Source organism: Melanerpes formicivorus, unplaced genomic scaffold (assembly GCF_026170545.1).
Source record: "Melanerpes formicivorus ecotype bairdi unplaced genomic scaffold, bMelFor1.0.p_v2 SCAF_47, whole genome shotgun sequence".
Lineage (NCBI taxonomy): Eukaryota > Metazoa > Chordata > Aves > Piciformes > Picidae > Melanerpes > Melanerpes formicivorus.
The window spans coordinates 420725-440312 of NW_027142399.1; the positions used below are offsets into that span (position 1 = coordinate 420725).

At 51.0% G+C, this 19588-nt stretch overlaps 1 protein-coding gene across 2 annotated transcripts in view; it reads left to right on the forward strand.

Annotated features, from left to right (window-relative positions):
- The window catches only part of POU2AF1 (POU class 2 homeobox associating factor 1), a 93238-nt gene that overhangs the window by 31256 nt on the left and 42394 nt on the right, over positions 1–19588 (forward strand). The window contains exons 6-8 of one of the 2 annotated variants that reach the window (XM_068159943.1): positions 167–269; positions 2728–2805; positions 6833–6990. The gene's annotated coding sequence lies outside the window, so the exon portion shown is untranslated. Of the gene's footprint in view, positions 1–57; positions 270–2727; positions 2806–6832; positions 6991–19588 lie in introns of those variants that run through there. The other variant, XM_068159944.1, reaches the window with a different exon arrangement.

Below are 19588 nucleotides of genomic sequence, written 5' to 3' on the forward strand. Positions count from 1 at the left end.
AGGAAGATGGAAGAGAAGAGAGGAGGCAAAAAAAAAGCTTCCTGGGGACTGGTTTAAACAAGGGCAAAAAAGTCAATGAATTCAATCCAGTTTCACATTGAGAAGGTGGTAGTTGGACTTAATTCTCTGCTCTGAGATGGATCCAGCTTCCCTCTTCTCCTTTTAGGCAGCAAGTTCCAGCAGCTGCAGGATAAAGCCAGGCTTGGGATCCCAGCAGTCACCAGGAACAACCTTCTTGGCTGGCAGCCTCCCTCGCTCTTTATACTCAGGTATGGTTTGAAGGACGTCAGCCTGGGGAGGCCCCACCCTCTTTCCTAACAATCTGCAGCAGCTGATGAAGAAATTACTCTTCCCAAGAAGAGAGATTGAGTGCAAGGGGTGGGGGAGAAGAGATTTGTCCTTAGGAGTGAAAGAGAAAAGGGTAAACTCTGCTGGGTTTACTGTAAATGGTGTGGGCAGGGAAGAGCAGCCTCTGGTTTAGAGCAGCTGATGGGGTTGTGCAAACGTGGGAGTGATCCTGGAGGAAAGGTTTTGGGGTGTTTTGTGGGGGAACAAAAAAGGGGGGAAAATGGAGAAAAAAAAACGGGGGGGGGGGGGGGGGGGAAGGAAGTAACTGGGCAGTGCCTGGCTGGAAAGCAGCCCTGAAGAGAGAGACTTGGGGGTGCTGGTGGACAAAAAGCTCACCAGGAGTTCTCAGTGTGCACTTGCAGCCCAGAAAGCCAATCAGATCCTGGGCTGCATCAGGAGAAGTGTGGCCAGCAGGGCAAGGGAGGTGATTCTCCCCCTCTGCTCAGCCCTGGTGAGACCCCACCTGGAGTACTGCCTCCAGTTCTGGAGCCCCTATGACAGGAGGGATGTGGAGGTGCTGGAAGGTGTCCAGAGAAGGGCCAGGAGGATGATCAGAGGGCTGGAGCACCTCTCCTGTGAGGACAGACTGAAGGAGTTGGGGCTGTTCAGTCTGGAGAAGAGAAGGCTCCCAGGTGACCTCATTGTGGCCTTCCAGTATCTGAAGGGGGCTCCAGGAAAGCTGGGGAGGGACTGCTCAGGATCTCAGGCAGTGATAGGACTAGGGGGAATGGAATGAAGCTGGAGGTGGGGAGATGCAGGCTGGAGGTGAGGAGGAAGTTCTTCCCCATGAGAGTGGTGAAGCCCTGGAATGGGTTGTCCAGGGAGGTGGTTGGGGCCCTGTCCCTGGAGGTGTTTAAGGCCAGGCTGGCTGAGGCTGTGGCCAGGCTGATCTAGTGTGGGGTGTCCCTGCCCATGGCAGGGGGGTTGGAACTAGCTGATCCTTGTGGTCCCTTCCAACCCTGAATGATTCTGTGATACTAAGAAGAAGAAAAATGAAAAAATAATGAAGGGGAAAGAAAGAAAAAAGAAAGAAAAAGAAAAGAAAGAAAAGGAAAGCTAAAAGAGCTAGAAAAAAACCAAAACAAGGGGGGAAAAGACAAACAAACCCAAGAGAATCAGAGAATCAGAGAATTGTTTGGGTTGGAAAAGGCCTCTAAGATCATCCAGTCCCACCCATCAACCCACCCCCACCACGGCCACTAAGCCATGTCCCAGAGTGCCATGGCCACAGGTTTCTTTGAAGCCCTCCAGGGCTGGGGACTCCACCACCTCCCTGGGCAGCCTGTGCCAAGGCCTGAGCACTCCTGCAGGAGAGAAATAGTTCCTAATCCCCAGCCTCCACCTCCCTGGCACAGCCTCAGGCCATTCCCTCTTGTGTTATCACCTGCTGGGTGATACTGGTACCAGTTTGCTTCAGGGAAGTGATTTGTTGAAGGATGTTTCAGAAGTGAAGTGGTTGTTTACCTTTCTGATACTGAGGCTCTGTTTCTAACAAGGGCTACATTCTGCCCAGCTTGGGAACTGTTTTCTTTCTGTTTCACCTGGGCTGCCTTATTGATTGTCCAAATCTGGGACAAGCTGGAGCCAGGGGGCTGGTTCCTTGTTGACATGAAGCTCTGTGTTGTTCTTTGAATGGTACTGTTGAAGTCAGTAGGATGAGAGATCATTTAAGGAACTGCTGGCCTAGTGAGAGGTGTCCCTGCCAATGCAGGGGGATTGGAACTGGATGATCTTGAAGGTGCCTTCCCACCCAAACCATTCTATGAACCTCTGAATTCCTTTCCAACTGATCTGTGATGAGCAGCTCTGCAAAGCTCTCTCTGTGTAAGCTCCCAGGTTGTGCTGTCAGAGGGTAGAGCTCCTGTTATACCTTTGGATGAAGGATGAATGCTCTCTAGCTTCCTTCACCCCCTGTTGCTACATGTTTCTGGAGTGCACACACCCATTGCAATGGCATTTGCTGGCCTAGGTGTTTGTCTTCCCCTTCAGCTGCTGTCGCTTTGCCAACTGTTAGCTTGTCTGCCTATGGAATCCTTTGTTGCAAAGGTTTCTTTTATTAGTACTCTCTTTCACATAGAGATCAGGAGGTGGGGGGGGATGATGAGACTGAGAGCAGCTCTGCAGCAAAGGGCCTGGGGGTACTGGAGGTTAAGAAGCTGGACATGAGCCAGCAATGGGCACTTGGCACTGGTGGCCCAGAGGGCCAGTGGCATCCTGAGCTGCATCAGAGAGATGGAGAGTGCTGATTCTGCCCCTCAGCTCTGGTGGACCTCAGCTGGAGTGCTGTGTCCAGCTGTGGGACCCAGCTGAGAGATCTCCATGGCATCTGCTGCAGTAGTCAATAGCATCTCATTTTTGCATGGTATTTGTCATCCTCAGGTTCCTATCAGTGCAGCACCTACCACAGACACAACCTGCTTAAAGGCAACTGCTCCTTAAGGCTGGGCTGAGTGAAAGGTAAGACAGGGAAATAAATCCTAGATTCATAGAAGAGTTTGGGTTGGAACTTTGGAGATTATTCAGTTCCATCCCCCCTCCCATGGGCAGGGACACCTCCCACCAGCCCAGGCTGCTCATCTAGCCTGTTGTATTCCCCACACTGCCTCCTCTCCCAGAATCAAAGCTGAGCTGTGGAGATGCTAATTTAGATCCTTCAAGGTTTTAATCACAGAATTGTCAGGGTTGGAAGGGACCTTAAAGATCATCCAGTTCCAACCCCCTGCCATGGGCAGGGACACCTCCCACCAGCCCAGCTCAAGGCCTCATCCAACCTGGCCTTGTTGGCTCAGTTGGTAGCACATCAGTCCCTTAATGGGAAGGTCATGAGTTCAAGCCTGCAGTGGGCAGTAGTGTCCTCTCTGCTCTAGTCATGAGGTCTGTGGTGGCAGGTTGGACTCGATCTTTGAGGTCCCTTCCAACCTTAGGAATACTGAATACTGAATACCTCCAGCGAGGAGGAATCCACAACCTCCCTGGGCAACCTGTTCCAGTGCCTCCCCACCCTCACTCTAAAAAATGTCTTCCTAATCTCCAGTCTAAATCTGCTCTCCTCAAGCTTCAATCCCTTCCCCCTCACCCTAGCACTGTCACAGAGTTCCCACTTGCACACCCTCGATGGCAAGCGGAAATGATGCTGTCCTCCAGATGGACTTCTAACAGCTTGCACCCAGGCTGGGAGTGAGATGAGGCTGTGACATTGCTGCTGAGTTCATCTCACATTTTCATAGGGAAGAGGCATGCTAATGAGTTCCACTGAGACAGGCCATTGGGTAACTGCATCTGGAATGCCTGCTGCCAGTGGCCTGTGTGTGATGCTTCAGAAAGAGGCAAAGTGGAATGAGAGCTGTCAGTGCTGCACGAGGCAGCCTGGGCAGCTCTTAGTCATTCTGATGACTCTGAAATAGGAATTGTTAATTGTCTTGGGCTGAAGCTTGAGGAGGGCAGATTTACTCTGGATGTAGGGAGGTGGTGGAAGCCTCATCCCTGGAGGATTTTAAGGCCAGGCTGGATGTGGCTCTGGGCAACCTGATGTAGTGTGAGATGTCTGTGCCCATGGCATGGGGGTTGGAACTGGATGATCCTTAGGGTCCCTTCCAACCCCAACAAATCTATGATTCTATGGTATTAGGAAGAAATTCGTGACAGTGAGGGTGAGGAGACACTGGAACAGGTTGCCCAGGGAGTTTGTGGATTCTCCCTCCCTCTTTCAAGGCCAGGCTGGATGAGGCCTTGAGCAAGCTGGGCTGGTGGGAGGTGTCCCTGCCCACGGCAGGGGGTTGGAACTGGATGATCTTTAAGGTCCCTTCCAACTCAAACCATTCCATGACTCTGTGCATAATTCCTTTTACCAATCATAACCATTCAGATCTCCCTGGGGTGCCTGTTCTTGTAGCTGCTGTCTGCTTCCCCATGGCTCTGAAATCTGTAGGTTTGTTGGCTGAAAGATGATGTGTTTTCACTTTGGTGATTGCTGCCTTTCATAGAATGCTTTGGGTTGAATGGCACCTTCAAGATCATCTAGTTCCAAGCACCCCTTTCACGGGCAGGGGTGCCTTCCAGTAGCCCAGGTGGCTCAAGGCCTCATCCAACCTGGCCTGGAACACCAGCAAGCCCTGCTTGCTTTTTGGTGTAACAGTGTAAAAGGTAATCAAGGAGAGAAACTCTGAGCTGCTAGAGAAAAAAACTCTCTTGCTGGTTGGTGTTCCTGAGCTGAACTGTGCTGCTGACTTCAAAGTGGCACAGCTGGTGCAAGAGTGACCTCCCGTGGGCACAGGTGAGCTGGCAGTGCTGTACATTTTTCCCTCACTGACTTGACAAACCCATTCTGGAATTAGAATCAATCACAGAATCAATAAGGTTGGAAAAGGTCTCCAAGGGTCATCAAGTCCAGCCTGTCACCCAGCACCTCCTGACTACCAATCCATGGCTTCATGTGCCACGGCCAGTCCCCTCTTGAACACCCCCAGGGACAGTGACTCCACCACCTCCCTGGACCCTTGCACCGCTACAGGTGAAGGGTTGACCTCCTGGCAAGCAGCTCCAAGGAGAAGGACCTGGGAGGGATGGAGGACAGCCATGTGCCCCCGTGGTCAATGCTATCCTGGGCTGCATTAAGAGAAGTGTGGCCAGCAGGCTGAGGAAGGTTCTCCTCCCCCTCTACTCTGACCTAGTGAGGACACAGCTGGAGTATTGTATCCAGTTCTGGTCTCCCTGTTCAAAAGAGAGAGGGAACTGCTGGAGTCTAGTGGAGGCTACAAAGATGCTGAGGGGCCTGAAGCATCTCTGTGAGGAGGGAAGGCTGAGAGCCCTGGGGCTGTTGAGCCTGGAGAAGAGCAGCCTGAGAGCCAAAGGGCCCTGAGGGGGCAAGAGGATGGTGCCAGACTCTTCACAGGGATAGGACAAAAGATTCTAGTCAGTGAGGTCAAACTCTCTCCTTGACAGAGAGGTGCCAGGGAAATTATATTCCAGAGCTCTGGAGGCACTTCAGAGATCAAGCAGGCAGTTGATCACCTAAGCCCAAGCAGCATGCAAGCTTTCTCAGCTTGCCACACAACTGCCCAGGCATGGGAAGAGCCTTGCTTGTTCATCAGCTTTCTGCACAGATCTTCCCCAAGCTATCCCTGTCACAAATAGCCAGCAAAGCTGAGGGCAGAAAGGTTGAGCTCAGAGACCTAATATGGACATGAAGACAAAAGGGAAAAAATCTTCACATTTGGAGAGTTGTGATGGGGCTTCCCCTGGGTCCTCCTCACTGCAACCCTTCCCACCCAAAGCATTCTGTGGTTCTATGACTGTAGGTAGGGAAGACAGAGAGGAGCACAGTCAGCTCAGTCAGTGGAGCATGAGACTCTTAATCCCAGGGTTGTGTGTTCAAGCCTGCAGGGAACAGGCAGCAGTGTCCTTTTACTGGGCAGATGGGCAGAGGCCAAGGGCAGGAGATTGAACACATCCAAGTGCCAGGTGCTGCACATTGGCCACAACAACCCCAGGCAGTGCTACAGGCTGGGGGCAGAGTGGCTGAGAGCAGCCAGGCAGAGAGGGACCTGGGGGTGCTGGTTGATGGTAGGCTGAACATGAGCCTGCAGTGTGCCCAGGCAGCCAATAGGGCCAATGGCATCCTGGCCAGCAGGAGCAGGGAGGTCATTCTGCCCCTGTACACTATACTGGTTAGGGCACACCTCAAGTCCTGTGTCCAGTTCTGGGCTCCTCAGTTTAGGAAAGAGGTTGAGCTGCTGGAAGGTGTCCAGAGAAGGGCAACAAAGCTGGGGAGGGGCTTAGAAGACAGCCCTGTGAGGAGAGGCTGAGGGAGCTGGGGTTGCTTAGCCTGGAGAAGAGGAGGCTCAGGGAAGACCTTATTGCTCTCTACAGCTCCCTGAAGGGAGGTTGTAGACAGGCAGAGGTTGGTCTCTTCTCCCAGGCAGCCAGCACCAGAACAAGAGAACACAGTCTCAGGCTGCGCCAGGGGAGGTTTAGGCTGGAGGTTAGGAGGAAGTTCTGTACAGAGAGAGTGATTGCCCATGGGAATGTGCTGCCCAGGGAGGTGGTGGAGTCCTCATCCCTGGAGGTGTTCAGAAGGAGACTTGATGGGGTGCTGGGTGCCATGGGTTAGTTGATTGGGTGGTGTTGGATGATAGGTTGGATGTGATGATCTTGAAGGTCTCTTCCAACCTGCTTTATTCTATTCTAACTGCTGATAGAGAGGTTCTATTCTATTCTAACATCTGTCCTGGGTGGTAAAGCTGACCTCCTTCCTCCATGACTGCCTGCTCTTACTGTTAGAAACCTCCAGGCCAAGCTTTTCATCTGAAACCCCCCAACTCCAAGAATTAGCCTTTTAGCCTTGAGCCCGGGAGCTCTCCTCAAAGGCTTTGATCTTCTTGGTGCAACTGGAGGAGCAAAGCACTGAGCAGCTCTCAGTCAATGCTGCTTCACTCACTGTCAATCTGTTGGGGATTTAATTTTTCATCATCCTTTTAATTTGCAGCAATGGAAACCCCAAAGCAAGCCAAGGAAATCGAGAGGCAAAACGTTCCTGGTATCCCGGGTGCCGTCAGTAGATGGTGGTGTGAGCCAGGCCTTAGGAAACCATCACCAGCAAGCAGAACCATCAGCTACAAGAGGGCAGCAAGGAGCAGCATGGAGGTAAATGTAGGAGAGGAGGTGAAAATCTCCTGTTGGGACAGATCTGCTGTGAGGCAAGAGATCAGCATGGAGGTAAACGCAGAGGAGGAGGGGAAAATCTCCTGTGGAGACACATCTACTGTATGAGGCTTTCCCTGGGTTCCTCTGTGCTGTTCTGAACTGTGCCTCAGTGAGGAGCAGGGAAGAATTGTCACTCTTGTTCCTTTCCTCTCCCTGCAAGGCTGCTGACACAAACTTGTCAAATACTTGTGTTAGTTTCTGCCCTTGCTGACAGTTTCTCTGGGAGCTGTAACTGGAATTCAGGGCAGAAAGGGATAATAATGCACTTTCAACAATGCAGCTGGACTTAAGTACAAAGTCAGAGCTGCCCAGATGGAGCCTTGGGTGAAATGATTAATCTCCAAGGATTCATAGAATGGTCTGGGTTGGAAGGGACCTTAAAGCTCATCCAGCCTGGCCTTGAGCAGCTCCAGGGAGGAGGCATCCAGAACCTCCCTGGGCAACCTGTGCCAGTGTCTCCCCACCCTCACTGGCAAGAATTTCTTCCTAATCTCCAGTCTCAATCTTTCCTCTTCCAGCTTAAATGCATTCCTTCTGGTCCTATCACTGCAAGCCCTTGTAAAAAGTCCCTCCCCAGCGCTCCTGTAGCCCCCTTCAGGTACTTGGAGGCTGCTCTAAGGTCTCCCTGGAGCCTTCTCTTCTCCAGGCTGAACAGCCCCAATCCTTGCTCCTGGTAGGTAGCACTTCAATGTGAGTGTTGCAGAACACAAGGGACTGTGTGGTACAGATTCTGCCATGTGAGCTGTGCCTTGATTCATGTGCTCAGACATCTGGTTATTTAGCTAAGCTGGGTGTCCCACAGCCCCTTGGACAGTGCAGCTCCTCTGTGAGTGCTGTGGCACACTTGCTGGCTCACTGCAGATGTTTTGGGTACCCCAAGGCATCTCAGCAAGCAGGAGATGCAGACAATAAGGCAGCTGGCTCTGACTCTGAGTGTCTTTATCATGTCTTGCTATAAATAGCAGGGCTGCTTCTTTTCCCCATCATCTCTACCTTTCTGAACAGCAAGATTTAAACCATTCTGCTTCCTGGCATTTCTGCCTTTGTAAAGATCCCTTTTTGTGTCCCTGCAGCTTGCAGGGACTGTTACTAGCTGTGAATTTAATTTAGCCCTGCACATCCATCCCAAAATAGTGCTTCAGTGAAATGCAGAGGCCTGTTGCTGGCTCTGGAGGAGACAGGCTTGCTTTAGGGATGCAGAGCTAGGGTTAATATCTTGTGTCCATGAGCTAGACCCAGGAGCAGGCATTCTCTTTGAGACTGGGTACTTGAGCAGCCTTCTCTATTTACAGCCTGGACTTCCCCCCTCTCCCTTTCTGTGCTAAAGGATCATTTATCTGCTTAGCTATTGAAATACAATGGCATGGCTGGCAGCCAGTCAAAGCACATTCTTGGTTTCTCCAGCTCTTTCACAATGTTGTCTCTCTCACCTTGTAAGTCCTGTCCCTGACAGACACAAGCTCAGGGGATCCACGGGGCAGCATTTTGCCCTTGTGGCCAAGGGAGCCAATGGCATCCTGGGGGGCATCAAGGAAAGTGTGGCCAGGACCTCCAACAGCTTCTAACACTCACTGCAGATACCTGCTAGAAACTTCACACTTCCACAATTAGATCTTCAGAGACCCTCTCTTCAATGGCTGCAGCACCTCTGCCATGAGGACAGGCTGAGGGAGCTGGGGTTCTTCAGCCTGGAGAAGAAAAGGCTCCAGGGGGACCTTAGAGCTGCCTGGTAGTACCTGAAGGGATCCTACAGGAAGGCTGCAGAAGGACTTGTCCTGAGGGTGTCTAGAGACAGGAGAAGGGGGAAGGGTTTGAAGCTGAGGGAGTGCAGGCTTAGCCAGGATCTCAGGAAGAAGTTCTTCAGTATGAGGGTGGTGAGACTCTCAAATAGGCTTCCCAGGATGTCCCCTCCCTGGAAGTATTCAAGGACAGCTTGGATGAGGCCTTGAGCAGCTGAGTCTAGTTGAGAGGAATCCCTGCCCACGGTGGGGAGGTTGGAGGAGATGAGCTCTGAGGCCCCTTCCCAGCTAAGCCATTGTAGGATTCTGTGTTCCTTAAGATCTGCATGTTGGAGTCTGGGGAGAGGGAGGCAGCCTCTTAGCCATTCAGCAAGCCAGAGCAACTGACTGAAACTAGAACTGAGATGGACCAACACTCTCCTGTTAGCTGCAAGGCAGCTACCTAAAATTGTGCTGATTTAGGGTTAATACTTTAAGTAATGCCTAAGTGGGGATAAGAAAATGAAGGCTCTAGGCCCATTTTCCCCTTCTGAACAAATACATTAAAAGTCACCAACAACAATGGTCTGTAACCTGGAGTCAGGTTTCAGAGCCCTTTTCCCATAGACTGAGATTATATTTCATTCCCAGTGGCCTTCATCCAAATGCTTTCAGCACCAGGGCAACGACTCCCTCTGAGGACACTGAATGCAGTCCCCACCATGGCTGCATGAAAGAAGAGAGAAGTGAGTTCATACGGCCCTAGGATTGCTGCTTTCACCTTGTGTGTGGCTGGGCCTGGTTCTGCCCAGGCTGCTCTGCAGGGGCTGGTGGAGATGAGGGCAGTGCTCTCGTGGGTCTGGAGCTGCCGCTGGCATCCTCCACAGATGCTGAAAGGAGGTTGGAGCCTGGTGGGGGTTGGTCTTTTCTGCCAAGCAACAAGGGATAGGAGAGAGGAAATGGCCTCACATTGCACCAGGGGAGGTTTAGGTTGGGGATGAGGAACATGAGGCTGGGGAGGGGTCTGGAGCACAGCCCTGTGAGGAGAGGCTGAGGGAGCTGGGGTTGCTTAGCCTGGAGAAGAGGAGGCTCAGGGGAGACCTTCTTGCTCTCTGCAACTCCCTGAAGGGAGGTTGCAGCCAGGTGGGGGTTGGTCTCTTCTCCCAGGCACCCAGCATCAGAACAAGAGGACACAGTCTCAAGCTGCACCAGGGGAAGTTGAGGCTGGAGGTGAGGAAGAAGTTCTTCACAGAAATAGAGACTGGCCATGGGAATGTGCCTCCTCTTCTCCAGGCTGATTTAACAAGCCTCTGGCTGGCCTGAGAGGACGTGGCAGACAAACCCCCTCTCCTGGTGGATAACCAACACCAAGACCTCCACAGTTAACATTTTCATGATGAAATTGGAGCCAGACCTTGCTGTGCTAATCCCTGGATAACAACACAATGGAGGAGGGCAGAACCCTGAAAAAACAACTCTGTCAAAATGTGCAGGATTACTGGAGTGCTTTTGTTTGTTCCCTGGTTTGTGAGCTGCTGCTTTGCTTTTCTTTCTTGATTCTCTGTAATAATTGTGACATCTGGTATTTATCTAAAAATAAGGAAGTATAGCTGCTTTAATCAGCAAGGCTTACAAAGGTATTCAGCAGCATCCAGGTCCTTTGTGGTGGAAGAAACCAGGCTCTGGGGGTTATGTACTCCCAGCTCTCTGGTGGGGTAAGCTTCAACCACCAAGCCTTTATGTTCTGTGAAGCTTAAGCACCAGGCTGAAGGAGAAACATCACAGTGAGGGGGGGAAATGAGAGAGGGATCTGACAGGGGTGAAGGCTGGTGAGTTGAACAGGGTGGCAAAGGGAACATTTAGGATAGGATGGGATGGGATAGGATGGGATGGGATAGGATAGGGTAGAATAGAGTAGAGTAGAATAGAATAGAATGGAATAGGAATAGAATAGGAATGGAATGGAATAGAATAGGAATGGAATAGGAATGGAATAGGAATAGGATAGGAATGGAATGGAATAGGAATAGGAATGGAATAGGATAGGATAGGGTAGGGTAGGATAGAATAGAATGGAATAGGACTAGACTAGAATAGAATAGAATAGAATAAGGAATAGAATAGACCAGGTTGGAAGAGACCTTCAAGATCATCCAGTCCAACCTCTCACCCAACACCACCTGATCAACTAAACCATGGCACCAAGCACCCCATCAAGTCTCTTCCTAAACACCCCCAGTGATGGTGACTCCACCACTTCCCTGGGCAGCACATTCCAATGGGCAATCACTCTCTCTATGAAGAACTTCTTCCTAACATCCAGTCTAAACCTCCCCTGGCACAGCTTGAGACTGTGTCCTCTTGTTCTGGTGCTGCTTGCCTGGCTGCATTAGTCTCTTGCAGCTCAGAAGGCCGATGGTGTTCAGGGTTGCATCAAAAGATGCATGGCCAGCAGCTGGAGAGAGGTGATTCTGCCCCTCTGATCTGGACAGACCTCACCTGGAGTGCTGTGTCCAGCCCTGGGACTCCCAACAGCAATGTGGATCTGCTGGAGCAGGTCTAGAGGAGGTCACAAAGATGAGCAGAGGGATGGAGAACCTCTCCTATAGGGACAAGCTGAGAGAGTTGGGGTTATTCAGCCTGGAGAAGAGAAGGCTCCAGGGAGACCTTAGAGCTGCATTTCTATATCTCCAGGGGACCTTCAGGAAGGCTGGGGAGGGACTGTTTAGAAGAGCTGGAGTGATAGGATGAGAGGCAATGGTTTGAAACTGGAGCAGGGCAGAGGTTAGGTTGGACTTCAGGAGGAAGTTCTGCACAGTGAGGCTGGGGAGACACTGAACAGGCTGCCCAGGGCTGTGGTTGAGGCTCCATCCCTGGAGAAATTCAAGGTCAGCCTTGATGTGGCCCTGTGCAGCCTGCTGTAGCTGGAGGGCTGGACAAGATGACCTTTGAGGGTCCCTTACAACCCAAAGCAATCTATGGTTCTGTGAACAGCTTGACAACATCTGGCCACAGCTGTTAAACAGCAGTGGTCCAGAGCTTTTGTGTTCTACTGCAGAACAGCCAAACAGGGCAACTCTGTGCTCATTCCTCCAGGCACCTGTGTTCACACCTCCCAGAGAACTCAAACCTCTGTTGCAGATGTGAGGTGCTGGAGAAATTCTCAGTCTCACAGCAGTGTTTTGCTGCCTACAGTGACTGCTGTCCAGTGAAGCATGGCCCAGGCTGCAGGTAAGGAAACTGACAGCTGCCTCAGAGCCCTCCACCAGCAGGCAGGGAGTAAATCTCCCTTCTGTGCAACTCCTCTTGCCTGGAAACCTCTCTTAAGAGGACAAATGAGAGAATTGCTACTCTTGAGTAGTTATACTTAATGGAAATTTACTTAGTTGTGATAGGGGAGATTTACTTTGGCTTATTCTGGCTATAGTTCATGTCATTTACTTGAGCCATGAGTAAATAACTGATTGCTTTTGAGGATCCAGCTCTCTGACCAAACCAGTCTAACCTGGTGATTGTTTGGGTTGGGTTTTTGCCACATGGTCTTTTAGGGTGGTGATGTTTTTTTCAGCTGTAAATTCCCATGAAAGTGCCAACATCTTCTCCCTCCTTGGGAGTTAATATTTCATTAGCATAAATTATTCCAGGGCTTGCAGTGTCTGACCTAATTTCTCTGTGAGTGCCAAACTTGCATCTTAATCCTTTGTCGTTTGCACTGCCGGGCAAATCCCACTGCCACTTCCTTATGCTGCAGCTACTGACCCTACAACTTTGTTCTTTGAGTCTCAGCCTCTCATAGAACTGTCAGGGTTGGAAGGGACCTCAAGGATCAACTGGTTCCAACCCCCCTGCCAGGGGCAGGGACACTTTCCAGGTTGTGCAGAGCTATGTCATAGAATTGTCAGGGTTGGAAGGGACCTCAAGGCTCAGCCAGTTCCAACCTCCCTGCCATGGGCAGGGACACCTCACACCACAGCAGGTTGCTCACAGCCACCTCCAGCCTGGCTGCAAATACCTCCAGGGATGAGGCTTCCACCACCTCCCTGGGCAGCCTGTTTCTTCACCAGACAGATGTTCCAGTCCCTTCATCATCCTCACAGCCTCTGTTGGGCCCTCTCTAGTACATCTATCTACATACTCTCTGATATCCCTGTCCCCAGCACTCCTCTCTTGGTCAGTGACTCCCTTCTGCACACAGAAGAACCAGAAGCATTAAAGAACTCCACAATGTGATACCTAGGCGGGGTTTAGGGCCTTGGTGCTACTAGAACAGTCCCTAGCTGATGGAAATGTCCACCAGAAGGCTTTTATTCTCATCAGGGTTAATGTCTCCCACTTCAGAGCACAGTTTTAGCTGCTTTACATTAGGGAAGTTGCAGTGGCTGCAGCAAGGCTTTGCTGACTGAGCCAATGAGCACAGCATGAGTGCTGGCTTCCTACAGTGAGCTGCATCCCACTCCAAACAAAATACCCTCCTCAAGGAGCAGAGGTGAGAGATGATGCAACTTTCCAGGGTGATATGTAACTGGTTGAGGGTAAATTTGTGTAGGGAAATGAGAAAATGCAAAAATACAGGTGCTGCTTGGAATTTGCTCCTCTTATTCCTGGGTTAAGAGGCTGGTGGAAGCACACTTCCCATCAAGAGACCTTGCTAAAAGGAAAAGGGAAAAAAAACAGGAGGAGGGAAACAAAAGAATTAAATATTTACCCAGTACAAGAAATTTCAGTCAATAGCTGAAATGTGCAGATTCTTTGTTATCATTCCAGTAATGCCAGAAGGAAAAGGCAGAGCTGAAGGAGGAGCAAATATCTGCTCTGAGTCTTACACCTGTGCAAAGCAAGAGGAGATTGGCCACCTGCAGTTCTCTGGACAACACTGACCCTCAGAAACTTTGTTTCTCAGTCCTTCTGCATCCTCTTCCATCTCTTCTCAGTCCTGTATCCCATTCTACCTCTTCTCAGTCCTCCTGCATCCTCTTCCACCTCTTAGTCCTCCTGCATCCTCTTCCACCTCTTAGTCCTTCTGTATCCCCTTCCACTCTTCTCAGTCCTCCTGCATCCTCTTCCACCTCTTCTCAGTCCTTCTGTATCCCCTTCTACCTCTTCTCTGTCCTTCTGCATCCCCTTCCACCTCTTCTCAGTCCTTCTGTATCTCCTTCCACCTCTTCTCAGTCCTTCTGTATCTCCTTCCACCTCTTCTCAGTCCTTCTGTATCTCCTTCCACCTCTTCTCAGTCCTTCTGTATCCCCTTCCACCTCTTCTCAGTCCTTCTGTATCCCCTTCCACCTCTTCTCAGTCCTCCTGCATCCTCTTCCACCTCTTCTCAGTCCTCCTGCATCCTCTTCCACCTCTTCTCAGTCCTCCTGCATCCTCTTCCACCTCTTCTCAGTCCTCCTGCATCCTCTTCCACCTCTTCTCAGTCCTCCTGCATCCTCTTCCACCTCTTCTCAGTCCTCCTGCATCCTCTTCCACCTCTTCTCAGTCCTCCTGCATCCTCTTCCACCTCTTCTCAGTCCTCCTGCATCCTCTTCCATCTCTTCTCAGTCTTTCTGCATCCTCTTCCACCTGTTCCCAGTCCTCCTGCATCCCCTTCCACCTATTCTCAGCCCTTCTGTATCCCCTTCCACCTCTTCTCAGTCCTCCTGCATCCTCTTCCACCTCTTCTCAGTCCTCCTGCATCCTCTTCCACCTCTTCTCAGTCCTCCTGCATCCTCTTCTATCTCTTCTCAGTCCTCCTGCATCCTCTTCCATCTCTTCTTACTTGGCTGTACTCAAGATCTACTAAAATTAGTAGCAGCAAATTGTTTGAGAGGGGCAGATTAGCAGATTTGGCTCTGATATATGCAAGGGTGAAGTGTCCTGCCCCAAGCCTGACAAAGCCATTGAGATGTGGTGTGGTCAGTGATGAGCATCCAAATCATGGTGAGACTGAGCTTTAGAGTGACAAGGAAACAAGACACTTGTCCCCTGCTCTGTGTGGAGCCAGCAGGTAGAAAGTTTCTTTGTATGACCTCAGCCCTAGCTGCATGGGGGACAGGGATGGGCTGGAGAGTGTCCAATGGAGGCTGTGAGGATGCTGAAGGGACTGGAACCTCTGTAATGGGGAGAGGCTGAGAGCCCTGGGGCTGTTTAGCCTGGAGAAGAGAAGGCTGAGAGGGGAACCTTATAAATATCTGAGGGGTGGGTGTCAAGAAAAGGGGGGCAGGCTCCTTTCAGTGGTGTCCTGTGACAGGACAAGGGGCAATGGAACTCAGGAAGTTCCATGCCAGGATGATGAAAATCTTTACTGTGAGGGTGACAGAGCCCTGGAGCAGGCTGCCCAGAGAGGTTGTGGAGTCTCTTTCTATGCAGACTTCCAAGCCCCATCTGGATGTGTTCCTGTGTGACCTGCCCTGGGTGACCCTGCTGTGGCAGGGGGACTGGAGTGGATGATCTCTGGAGGTCCCTTCCAACCACTACCACTCTATGACTTCCTTTTGCATGGCTCAGGCCCTCTCTGGGGGTGCAAGCAGAGGGCAGATGAATGCTGGTGTGCACAGCAGATGTTGTTCTGCTATACCTTAAGCTGAGAGTGTTAGTGTCAGCGAGGCACAGCAGTAACATGATGCCTCTCAGTGACAGTGAGCTTCCTCCAACACCTCGTGTCACCCTGGCTTTGCTCCAGAGTGCTTCCCCTCAGGACAACTTGGGTTTGTTACAGCAAGCTGAGTGGCAGCTGATTAGATCAGCAGTGCTCAGAGCACTAACTCTGCAGGGCTGTAAGCTGCATTGGCTGTGCTGTGTTTGCTCTTCCCAGGGAGAGAGCAGTTTAACCAAGACAGGGATGATGCTGGAGGTGTTGCTCAACAGGACAATTTCTGTGCACATTTACAGGCAGAGCACCAAGGCTTTGTGATACCATCAGGCTGCCTCATTCCAAAGCCTACTGCTCCTTAAACTGTCAGCTCTCTAACTTTCAGACACTGGTCTGAGTGGTTCCTGGGGATGTCCAAGTGTGCTTTAGAGAAATGGAGGTGCTGTTCCTTCAGGCACTCTCTCCTGAGGGAGAAACCCACCACAGGAGGGTGTCCAGAGAAGGGCAACCAAGCTGGTGGAGAGTCTAGAGAGCAAGTCTTACAAGGGAGTGGCTGAGGGAACTGGGGATGTTTAGTGTAGAACAAAGGAGGCTGAGGGAAGACCTCATTGCTCTCTGCAACTCCCTGAAAGGAGTTGGAATGAGGTTGGGGTTGGTCTCTTCTCCCTTGTATCAGGTGATAGGAGGAGAGGAAATAGCCTGAAATAGTGCCAGGGAAGGGTTGGGTTGGAGAGGAGGAACAATTTCTTTGCTGCCAGAGTGGTCAGGGACTGGCACAGGCTGCCCAGGGAGGTGGTGGAGTCCCCATGCCTGGAGGTGCTCCCAAAACCTGTGGCCATGGCACCTGGGGACACAGTTTGATGGCCATGGTGGGGTTGGGTTGATGCTTGGACTGGATGATCTTGGAGGCCTTTTTCAACCCAAACCATTCTGTGATTCCCTGGGTGTGATGCTTTGCATGCTGCTGGAAACTCTTTCTGTTGGTGCTTGGGAAGGGCTGTGAATGTGCAAGGCTTCAACTGATCTCCTCTGCTAAGAGAGCTTGTGCTTGGTGCAAGGCCAATGCAGTCACTAGAGCCCTGGCTGGCACAGGACCCAGGAAGGCTTCTTTCTCTCTCCTTGCACAGACCCACCTAGCTGTGATCTGGGAGAGTTGCTTTGCCTGGTGTCAGATTCAGAGCTCTGATATCAGCACTCTGTGAACTTTAAGAAAGGTCTTTGGTCTCTGTGGTTGAAGTTAATCTGCCCTCAGGGCAGTATCTATAATCTAGGCATGGGAATCTCAGCTGGTCATCTGCATTCCATGCACAGTCAAGAAACAAACAGGCATCCTGGGGGAGTCCCCTGAACTCAGAGGGCTTGCATGAGTTACCTGTTGGAGGCTGTCTTTCTATGGACTAGAAGCAGGAGATGGAAGCTCCTAAGATACAGCTTGGGGTTTGTCTGCTCTTAGTCCAGAAAGACTCAGAGCCTGTGGACTCTGCTGACAAGATTCCACATGGTTTCTGCAACCCTCAGAGAAGTGTGCCCAGCTCCTGTGCTGTCCCCAGCTTTTGATGCTCTAAAATCACAAACCTGGTCCTCAAAACCTGTCTTGAGAGAAAGAGAAGTGAATAACCTTCTGTGTTTTCATATCTGTAGTCTGTTCTTGAATCTTGAACACTCTCAGGCTCATGTTTGAAGTACATCTAGCTACATATTCATAGAATCACAGAATTGTCAGGGCTGGAAGGGACCTCAAGGCTCAGCCAGTTCCAACCCCCCTGCCATGGGCAGGGACACCTCACACCACAGCAGGTTGCTCACAGCCACATCCAGCCTGGCTGCAAACACCTCCAGGGATGAGGCTTCCACCACCTCCCTGGGCAGCCTGTTTCTTCACCAGACAGATGTTCCAGTCCCTTCATCATCCTCACAGCCTCTGTTGGGCCCTCTCTAGTACATCTATCTACATACTCTCTGATATCCCTGTCCCCAGCACTCCTCTCTTGGTCAGTGACTCCCTTCTACACACAGAAGAAACAGAAGCAGTAAAGAACTTCCCAATGTGATACCTAGGGGGGGTTAGGGCCTTGCTGCTACTAGAACAGCCACTAGCTGATGGAAATGTCCACCAGAAGGCTTTTATTCTCATCAGGGTTAATGTCTCCCACTTCAGAGCACAGTTTTAGCTGCTTTACATTAGGGAAGTTGCAGTGGCTGCAGCAAGGCTTTGCTGACTGAGCCAATGTGCCCAGCTCCTGTGCTGTCCCCAGCTTTTAATGCTCTGAAATCACAAACCTGGTCCTCAAAACCTTGAGATAAAGAGGAGTAAACAACCTTCTGTGTTTTCCTATCTCTAGTCTGTTCTTGAATCTTGAACCCTCTCAGGCTCATGTTTGCAAGTACTTCTCTGCAGTTCAAGTCCCTGGGATTGGCTTTTCTCAATGAAATGGAGATATACTCTTGACCACTTGATTCCAGGTGCTGGTCCTTTAAGATAAGCTCCAAAATGTTAACAGATTTGAAGCTAAAGCAAACCAGCTGGAAGTGGGGAAAGAAAACTTGAGAGCTCAGATCTCAGTCCCAGAGGGCACATTTGACTTGCTCACACTCTTTCTCCCACTGCTCTCACAACCCCTCAGACACTGAGCAAATCTCTCTCATCCTGCAGGCCAAGAGGGTTGTTTTCACTGGGAGTCAGCAAGAGAAAGCTGCACTTCATCAGGCTGCTTATGCCTTGAGCCAAACACAACCAGCCATAAAAGTGGAATGGTCCCCATAAAACATGTCACAGCCAGAAGCAAATGCAATCATCCCCACGAGACATGTTGTGTCCTGCCTTCCTGTGCTGCTGCTGCCTGCCCTCTTTCTGGGTGGAATGGAAGAGGAGCCTTTGGGATGCTGGGCAGGGGGTGTCATGACTCCTGCAGGAGACAGCCCAGCAGATACACATCAAAAAGACATTCTTTCCATCAAGGGTGGGGAGACACTGGAACAGGATGCCCAGGGAGGCTGTGGATGCCTCCTCCCTGGAGCTGTTCAAGGCCAGAGCAACCTGGGCTGGTGGGAGGTGGGCAGGGGGTTGGAACTGGGTGGTCTTTAAAGTCCCTTCCAAACCATTCCATGAATCTGTGAGATGAATGAAGGATTCTGTATCCCTTTGCAGCCCCCAGACAGAGAGCAGTCCTGCTGTGGAGCACTGAGCTTGCAGGAGGAATGCAGCAATGCCCTTTGGCTGAGGCACTCTGTGATCATAGAGTCATAGAATCATAGAGTCAATAAGGTTGGAAAAGACCTCAAAGATCAACAAGTCCAACCTGTCACCCAAGACCTCATGACTACTAAACCATGGCACCAAGTGCCACACCCAATCCCCTCTTGAACACCTCCAGGGATGGTGACTCCACCACCTCCCTGGGCAGCACATCCCAATGGCTAACAACTCTCTTGCTGGGAAGAATTTCTTCCTGACATCCAGCCTGAACTTCCCCTGGCACAGCTTGAGACTGTGTCCTCTTGTTCTGGTGCTGGTTGCCTGCCAGAAGAGACCAACCCCCACCCGGCTATAACCTCTCTTCTGAGAGTTGTAGACAGCAATGAGGTCTGCCCTGGGCCTCCTCTTCTCCAGGCTAAGCAACCCCAGCTCCCTCAGCCTCTCCTCACAGAGCTGTGCTCGAGGCCTCTCCCCAGCCTTGTTGCCCTTCTCTGGATGTGGTCTGTCACTGAGGGTGGAAACAGAGCTCAGCCCTCCTGGGGAGCATTCCTACCTGGCTCCTGAACTTGGTGCTCTGTGTCTGTGACTTTGGGGGTTGGCTGGGTGTGTTGTACTGAGGCTAGGGGATGTTGGTTGGCTTTTTCTGTTCTTATTGCTTATTCCTTTCAACACAGCAAACCAAACAGCTCCTTCAGGTCCTGAGCCTCCAGTGATTGAATACCAGGGCAGGATTCACTGTGGTGCTTTGAGTCTTTCAGCCTCAGTTAAAGGGCTGCACTTGTTCCATTGGTGGTGGCTGTTTAGAAAACAGAGTTGGTTTGGAGTAAATTGAGCACTGACAAAGCTCGGAATTGAAACTGCAAACAATGCTTTCCCTCGCACTCAAGTGTGTAGCATCTCAGCTCAGTCCCATTTGTGTGTGTGCTGCTTTCATTTGCCTTGCAGGGCTGCAAGTGCAACAAATCAGAACAACTGAGTCATAATATTTTCACACTATTGAAATGGTTTGGCTGGGAAAGTCCTTCCTTACCTGGCTGCAGCCACTTCGCATTG